Here is a 7,538-nt window from a genome sequence, read left to right as displayed (position 1 = left end):
ACTATCTGAGAACAAAATTAAGAAAACAGCTCAATTTATAATAGCAACAAAGAGAATTTAATCCTTGGAAGTTGTTTTACTAAAAGTAATGCAAGATTTGTACATTGTAAACTATAAAATAGTGCTGAAAGAAATTTAAAAAGACCTATATAAGTGGAAAGACAGCCTGTTTCCATGGATTTGAAAACATGCTATTGTTGAGACAACCGTGCTCCTCCAAACGGATCTACCAATTCAGTGGAGTCTGTCAAAATGTGAACTTTTTGCAGAAATTGACATGCTGATTTTAAAATGCACGTGGAAACTCAAGGAATCCAGGTGCTGAAAATAAATGCATAAATAACTGAGAAGGAAGAACATGATGGAGAACTCACCCTTCCTTATTCCACAATTTAGCAGAGTGCTAAGATTTTCAAGACAGTGTGGTACTGGTATAAAAGAGAAGCACATAGCTCAGTGGGGTAGAACTAAGAGTCCAGAAATAAACCCTTACACTGATACCCAGTTTCCATTTGACGAGAAAATGCAGACAAAACCAGATAGTATATCAAATTTTTAAAAGTACTATTTCTAGGTTAGGCCCAAACGCCAGTGCAAACTCCCCCTCCCTTTTATCTAAGGAACAACCTCAAAATCCATCTCAAAAATCAACTCATGAATATTGGCTTACCGATTGGTCTACCAACCCGAGCATAATATCAGAGACCCTCAGAATAACCCCTGTTGATGATCATCACAAAAGGAAAAAACAGGAACATCCAAAGTACTTCCTGTCCCACTGATAGGTTAAAAGCCAAAATGTAACAAATTTAGGAGTCCAGTAGTTTTCAAAAGTAATTATGACAACTCAGTTCAAAGCTTTGTTTTTATTTATTTATTTTTAAAGAGTTTATTTATTTGACAGACAGATCACAAGTAGGCAGAGAGGCAGACAGAGAGAGAGAGGGAAGCAGGCTCCCCGCTGAGCAGAGAGCCCGATGCGGGGCTCCATCCCAGGACCCTGGGACATGACCTGAGCTGAAGGCAGAGGCTTAACTCATTGAACCACCCAGGCGCCCCACTTTGCTTTTATTTTTTAAGTGTACTCCCGTATTTATTTAACACAAATGCACAGGTAGGACCTACCATCTCAGATGCTGTGCTAGACACTGGGAATGTGAAGAGTCCTACTCATGGACCATCTCCAACAAGCACACAGTGTAGTCAAGTCCCAGAGAATTCATTCAATTACGTACATGCTGACTTCCACCTAGATTAAGAACGGGGCATTGTGCTTATTTTTTAGGATATGAAAACATTTCGGATAGAGTCCCTGCTCTGTAAGAGTGGATAAAAAGATGGGAAGAAAGATTAGGTAGATATGTAGATGATAGATAGATAGATGGATGATAGATAGGCGATAGAAATAGATATGTCCAAATATGAACAATAAAATTGTACGAATGCAATATAAACATCCTTCCAGATTTAGTAGAGTTACAAAGGATGTCACGGTCAATTCTATGGAGCAAGAAAAGGTTCAAGGAGTTTGAACTTAATCCCATAGGCAATGGTAAGTCTCCAAACCAGAAAGGGCAGTTGCATTTTGCTCTGGCCTGTGGTCCAGAGACAATAAATACCATCGACTTGATGTCACTACAAGTACAAGCGACATTATTTCTACCTTGTAAAAAATAACAGCAGCTATTAGAAAGACTTTTCCTAAGCTTTATTTGCAGTTGTAAACTAAACAGATACTATAAAAAATGGCCACTTAAAATGTTAATTTTATGAATGTTTACAATAATCAAAGTCGAAAGGATTAACAAGCCTAAGAGGAAGGTGATGGGGACTGAATGGAAAATTAATTCAGTGTCTCATAAAGTATGAACAAATCCTGTGTATTTACAAAATAATAACAATAGCAAAGCCCATGAATACAAGATACTTGTGTTTTTATTATTACATTTTTCAAAAAAAATTATAAGTTTGGAAGTGTACTATAAAAAGCCAAGAGTCAGACTATGAGTCAGTGTCTCTGACTTCACCAAAGCCAAATGGGAGTTTTCCACGGAGGGTCTCCTCCTTCTGCTTCCTCACCAAACGCTCTGTCAGTTTCCCTGTGAGTTTCTCCATGTGGGACAATATCCCTGATATTTCAAAAGAATGCCATTTCGAGTTTGTTTTTAACAGAGCCTAGTCTCTCTATACATGATATGCAATTTGAGTATTACCTCAAAAAATCATAATTTGTGATTCTCGGGTTTTCTGTTCCGGCACACTGAATTTCCAGAAGTCCTTTTTTTTTTTTTTAATTTAAAGATTAAAGATTAAAGATTTTATTTATTTATATGACAGAGAAAGAGAGAGAAAGAGAGAGAGTGCATGCAAGGAGAGCGGAATATGGAGAAGCAGACTCCCAGATGAGCAGGGCATCCAATGTGGGACTCGATTCCGGGACCCTGAGAGCGTGACCTGAGCCGAAGGCAGTCGCTTAACTGACTGAGCCACCCAGGGGCTCTCCAGAAGTCCTTCTTTTTTTTTTTTTTTTTTAAAGATTTTATTTATTTATCCGACAGACAGAGATCACAAGTAGGCAGAGAGGCAGGCAGAGAGAGAGGAAGGGAAGCAGGCTCCCAGCTGAGCAGAGAGCCCGATGCGGGGCTCGATCCCAGGACCCTGAGATCATGACCTGAGCCGAAGGCAGCGTCTTAACCCACTGAGCCACCCAGGCGCCCCTCCAGAAGTCCTTCTGATAAATACTGCGCAGGCGTGTTCAGAAACCCTAGCAATGGCTGTGGAATTACCAAGCATCACAGATCCATTCCCCAAGGATGCCATGCCCCGTCAACCAAACAAAAGTAGGTTCAGCATCCACATGAGCAAATGTGTTCAAAAGGTAAAAAAAATGGCAGCAGAGTCTGATGGGGATGATGGGATTTTCTTAATATTCTAAAGAAGACATCCCATTTCCCACAAACTGAATGATATGATTAAGGAAACAAGAACATGCTTTCTGAGACCTACAACCCAAGGGCCCAGCTCTGTTGAGAAGAGGCTGCCATTATGGAGATGGACGAAAGTGTTGCCATCTTTCCGAGTGTCAGTTACTAACTGGGCACTCAGGTAAGCGTTTCACCATACAGGATGTTCTCCGTCATGTTATCTGCACGCTTCTGGAATGACAGTGACTACAGAGTGCAGGATAGTGATGCGGGTCTCTTACCGTTGCTGTTTAGGAAGAAAAGACGCGGAAAAGTCTCTGATAAATTCAGCACGCGAGTCCTCTCCTGGATGGGTTTAGTTCCACATCCCAGAGCCAAAAAAGAAAAAAACCAAAAAGCCAAAAAACCAAAAAAAAAAAACCCAGCAAGCTTAAATTCATCCTGCTGCTCTGTTTTCCCTTCCCGCAGTGGCCACTCTGTTCCCAGCAAACTTGTGTTTGCCTTTGGGATGCTATTTTTCCTAAAAGAAGGAAAAAAGAGAAAGAAGTGGAATAGAGAAAGCGTACGTATTGCGAGAAGGGTGACTCACTCCTAATGGTGCCTCTCAGAGACACCCACTTGGGTTTCCCTCCCGCAGGTGGTCAGCAGCTCGTAAACCTCCCAACCTACGTGTCTTAGAGGTTTCAGCAGTTGCTCTATCACATGAAGTCTGGACACACGGATACCCCTTCTGTTCACGAATTTTTCACTGGAAAATAATTACTAGCAACTAATAGGAAAAATTAGGCCTCCAGAAGCTATCTCCAGGTCAACTTTTTTGTTCTGGTTGTAAACCAAAATATAAAAGATGTAAAATTTAAGGTTTGACCTCTAAATATCATCAGATGGATCCTAAATTTTAAAAATTCAATTTTTCTACCCTTGTTTTCTCTAATTTTTGATGTTGAAGTTTTTTTGTAGCCTTCCCTGAAATTATATTTTTTGTGGTTAAAATATGGCTTTTGAAGACATCAAAGCCACCACGTGTTTTATTTTGTCAAAAACAAAACAAAACAAAAAACAAAAACAAAAACAAAAAAACCTTCCACTTCCTAAATATCACTGACAAATAATGGGGCCAAGAAAATTGTAGCTCGTTTCCCTTTAAGGCTATGTGGCTTTCCAGGTCACATTTTGGGCTTCTGGAACTAGTATGTGGAACTAAAATGTGACAGGGATCCAGGCTAAGTGAGCTTTGAAAGGGGACCTCGCTCTTTTTCTTTTTCTTTTCTTTTTTTTTTTTAGATTTTTATTTATTTATTTGAGATAGTGCAAAACCGAAAAAGATCACAGAGGGAGAGGCAGACTCCCAGCCAAGCTGAGCGCCCGATGTGGGGCTCAGTCCCAGGACCCCAGGATCATAACCTGAGGCGAAGGCAGATGCTTAACTGACTGAGCCCCCCACACCCCCACTTGAGTGATAGTCCACTTTGACAGCAAATGCAAATAGCAGAAAGGAAGATTTTCGTGTGTAATCAATCTTTCCCCAATGTTTCATTGAAAGGGATCCTGGCAAACAGGTTTAAGGAATAAATATCACCAGGATACCAAGTGAGTAAACATGCAACTACCCATGGTTTAAAAAGGAAAGGCAGGTGAATTGCCAAGAAGACGTCTTCCCCCAGTGGAAAAGTGGTGTTGAGTCTACGTCGAACTTTGGGTCCCGGGAGGTGCTTTGATTTGAGATGTCCATCAGAAATGCTTGAGGACTGAACTGAAAACACTACCCTGTTTTTGTCTGTTTTCATCGTTCTGACTACAGACTACTTCTGGGGCACTAAAGGAAGCCCAGGGTAGTGCTAATGGTGGGAGCGCACACCCAGCGGGATGGACGGAAACACCAGCCCTGGTTCTATCATCCTCTTCCTGTCCGTTTATTTGATCCGACAGGACAGTCAAGACTGGCCCCACAGGTCACGTGTCCAGCTCGCTGAGTGGAGCAATCCTCTCCAAAACGATGTCTATGTCCTTCCAGACAAGAACAAGATGATAACAGAATCAGTATTTATTGAGCATTGATATATGCTGGGCTGTGTATTAAGCGCTTTACATACATTTTCTCGCGTCATCCTTACAATACTCACAAGAGGGAGGTATCATGAATCCCACCGACAGGTGAGGAAACTGAGGGGCAAGTCACCGAGCCATCAGGTATCAGAGCCTTATGGAGTGCGTTCTCAGGCACTGCAGTTCCTGTGTTCAGGGACTCTGCCCTCTAGTTGAAAAAAATAAGGCACTGCCACCGGAAATGCTGGCCAAAAACACCTCCCAAACACACACACACACACACACACACACACACACACACAGAAAAAATATAGCACAACTAAATAATATATTGGAAGGGGAATGTAGAGTTACTATTACTAAGAGTTTTGAGGAATGCGAGAAGGGAAATTTTTAAAAATCATGGAGGACATGTTATAAAGGGGAGTAGGGATCGAATTGCTTGCCGTCTGGCAGGTCGACTTGGAAGGCCAGGAGGGTGCCCAGTGTTGGACAGAGGATCTTGAAGTCGTGTCTCTATCCCATGTGTATATTGCCATGGACTCAGCAGCCTTGGTAACAGTAAGTCATTGTCCACGGGGTCTCATGAGGGTGTGAAACGCAGGTCTCCCTATGCAGTCTCATCAAAGTTTATTAACTTTGACCCTGTGATTTCATTTCTAGAAATCTGTACCAAAGAAATAAGAAGAGATTCAGAAATATATATATCAATCAATATAATTATATATTATATATTATATGTATATTATTATAATATAATTTTAATATAATTTAGAATATAATTTAATATAATATAATTTAATTATATATACATATAATTGTATATACATATATACATATATAGAATTTATACATATATGTACATAATTTAGAATTTAGAATATAATTATATGTACATAATTATATATATAATATATTGTATAAATTATATATAATATATGTATCACATATTATATATACTTATATATTATATATTATATTTAAAATATAATTATATATAATATCTTTATAAATAAAATATATATTTGGGGCGCCTGGGTGGCTCAGTGGGTTAAGCCGCTGCTTTCGGCTCAGGTCATGATCTCAGGGTCCTGGGATCGAGTCCCACATCGGGCTCTCTGCTCAGCAGGGAGCCTGCTTCCTCCTCTCTCTCTCTCTCTGCCTGCCTCTCTGTCTACTTGTGATCTCCCTCTGTCAAATAAATAAATAAATAAATAATCTTTAAAAATAAATAAATAAATAAATAAATGAATGAATGAATAAAAAATATATATTTTATTTATCTAAAATTATATAATTTATATATAATTATAATTATATATAATTAGTTATATTTAATAATATATATTATATAAGCATATAATATATCATATAAATAACAGCATTAATTAATATAATATAATTAATTAACATATATATTAATTCATTCAAAACTTGTTTATCGAGCACCGCTGAGTACCAGCTGGCGTGCTCCATCCTGCGATGCGGCAGGAAATCACACCAGGAAGCCACTCTTTAGAGCTTCCAAGACTGTTCACTGAAGCATCACTTACAATAACAAAACACTGGTTCCAAACTAAGTGTCCAACAACAGGGGGTTGTTTAAATAAACCATGTTATGTCTATAGGACTAAACACTAAGCAGCTATGAAAAATCATGTCTTCAAGTACATTTAAGAGCATCAGGAGATGTCCCCAGTAACGCCTAACAAACAAATAAACAAAATCTTTCCCTCTGGGACTAAGTAGCTGGGCCAAGTCAAATTTTAGGCTTCTCTAATTACAGTGGGAATGCAAATCTAAGAGATTTGGGCAAAGGAAGTTTTCCAGTGGGTTCTGCTGGCATTATGATCGCAGCTATCAAAATACGTTGGACAGACCTCCAATTTCAAATACATGTTTGTTGCTATTGCTAAATGCGTCTACTCATTTCCTGGGGGCAGCATGACATTTAATTTTTATTTTCTTATTTATACGTCTCGGTTTTCCAAAAACGTGCTATTTTTTAGGACTAAAAAAAAATTTTTTTTGAGTTGCAAGAACAGAGATGACCACGGAGTAGTATATAGCGTTGTGGCCTCATTATATTGCCTGCCTGAAACGAACAGAATGTTAACTTCAATTTTAAAAAAGATGAAGGAACAAGATTACAAGAGTCAAGGCCGTCTCCCCCACATCATTCGTTGTCCTTCTTTCGACTGGTATCAGGATAATTGACTGTGGTATTTCCTTACTTTGGAGATCTCTCCCGAGTGTCTTCAGAGCTACGGTTCCTGTTGGTGGAATTAAAGCCCGTACTGGAATTAAAACAGAGCAGAATTATTTTCAATGGGAAGATCTAGTTCATTCCTTTTCTTGTTCAGTTGGTCTCATCTCCAGAAACTGGAAGGGCAGGTTCTGCGGGATTCAGACCAGCAGGGTTTTATGGCTCCGGCTCCTGCGTGTCCATCGTGTCTGGGCACTTCCAGCTGGAGAGACAGACAGCCCTTCGGTGAATTTACAAGGTGGAGATTGCAAGAACCTTGCAAAGTTCAGGAAACCACAAGTCGCAGAAGAAATAAAGACTCA

This window comes from Mustela nigripes, chromosome 6 (assembly GCF_022355385.1).
Source record: "Mustela nigripes isolate SB6536 chromosome 6, MUSNIG.SB6536, whole genome shotgun sequence".
Lineage (NCBI taxonomy): Eukaryota > Metazoa > Chordata > Mammalia > Carnivora > Mustelidae > Mustela > Mustela nigripes.
The sequence above is the reverse complement of the archived record's forward strand: the minus strand, read 5'-3'. Positions refer to the sequence as shown.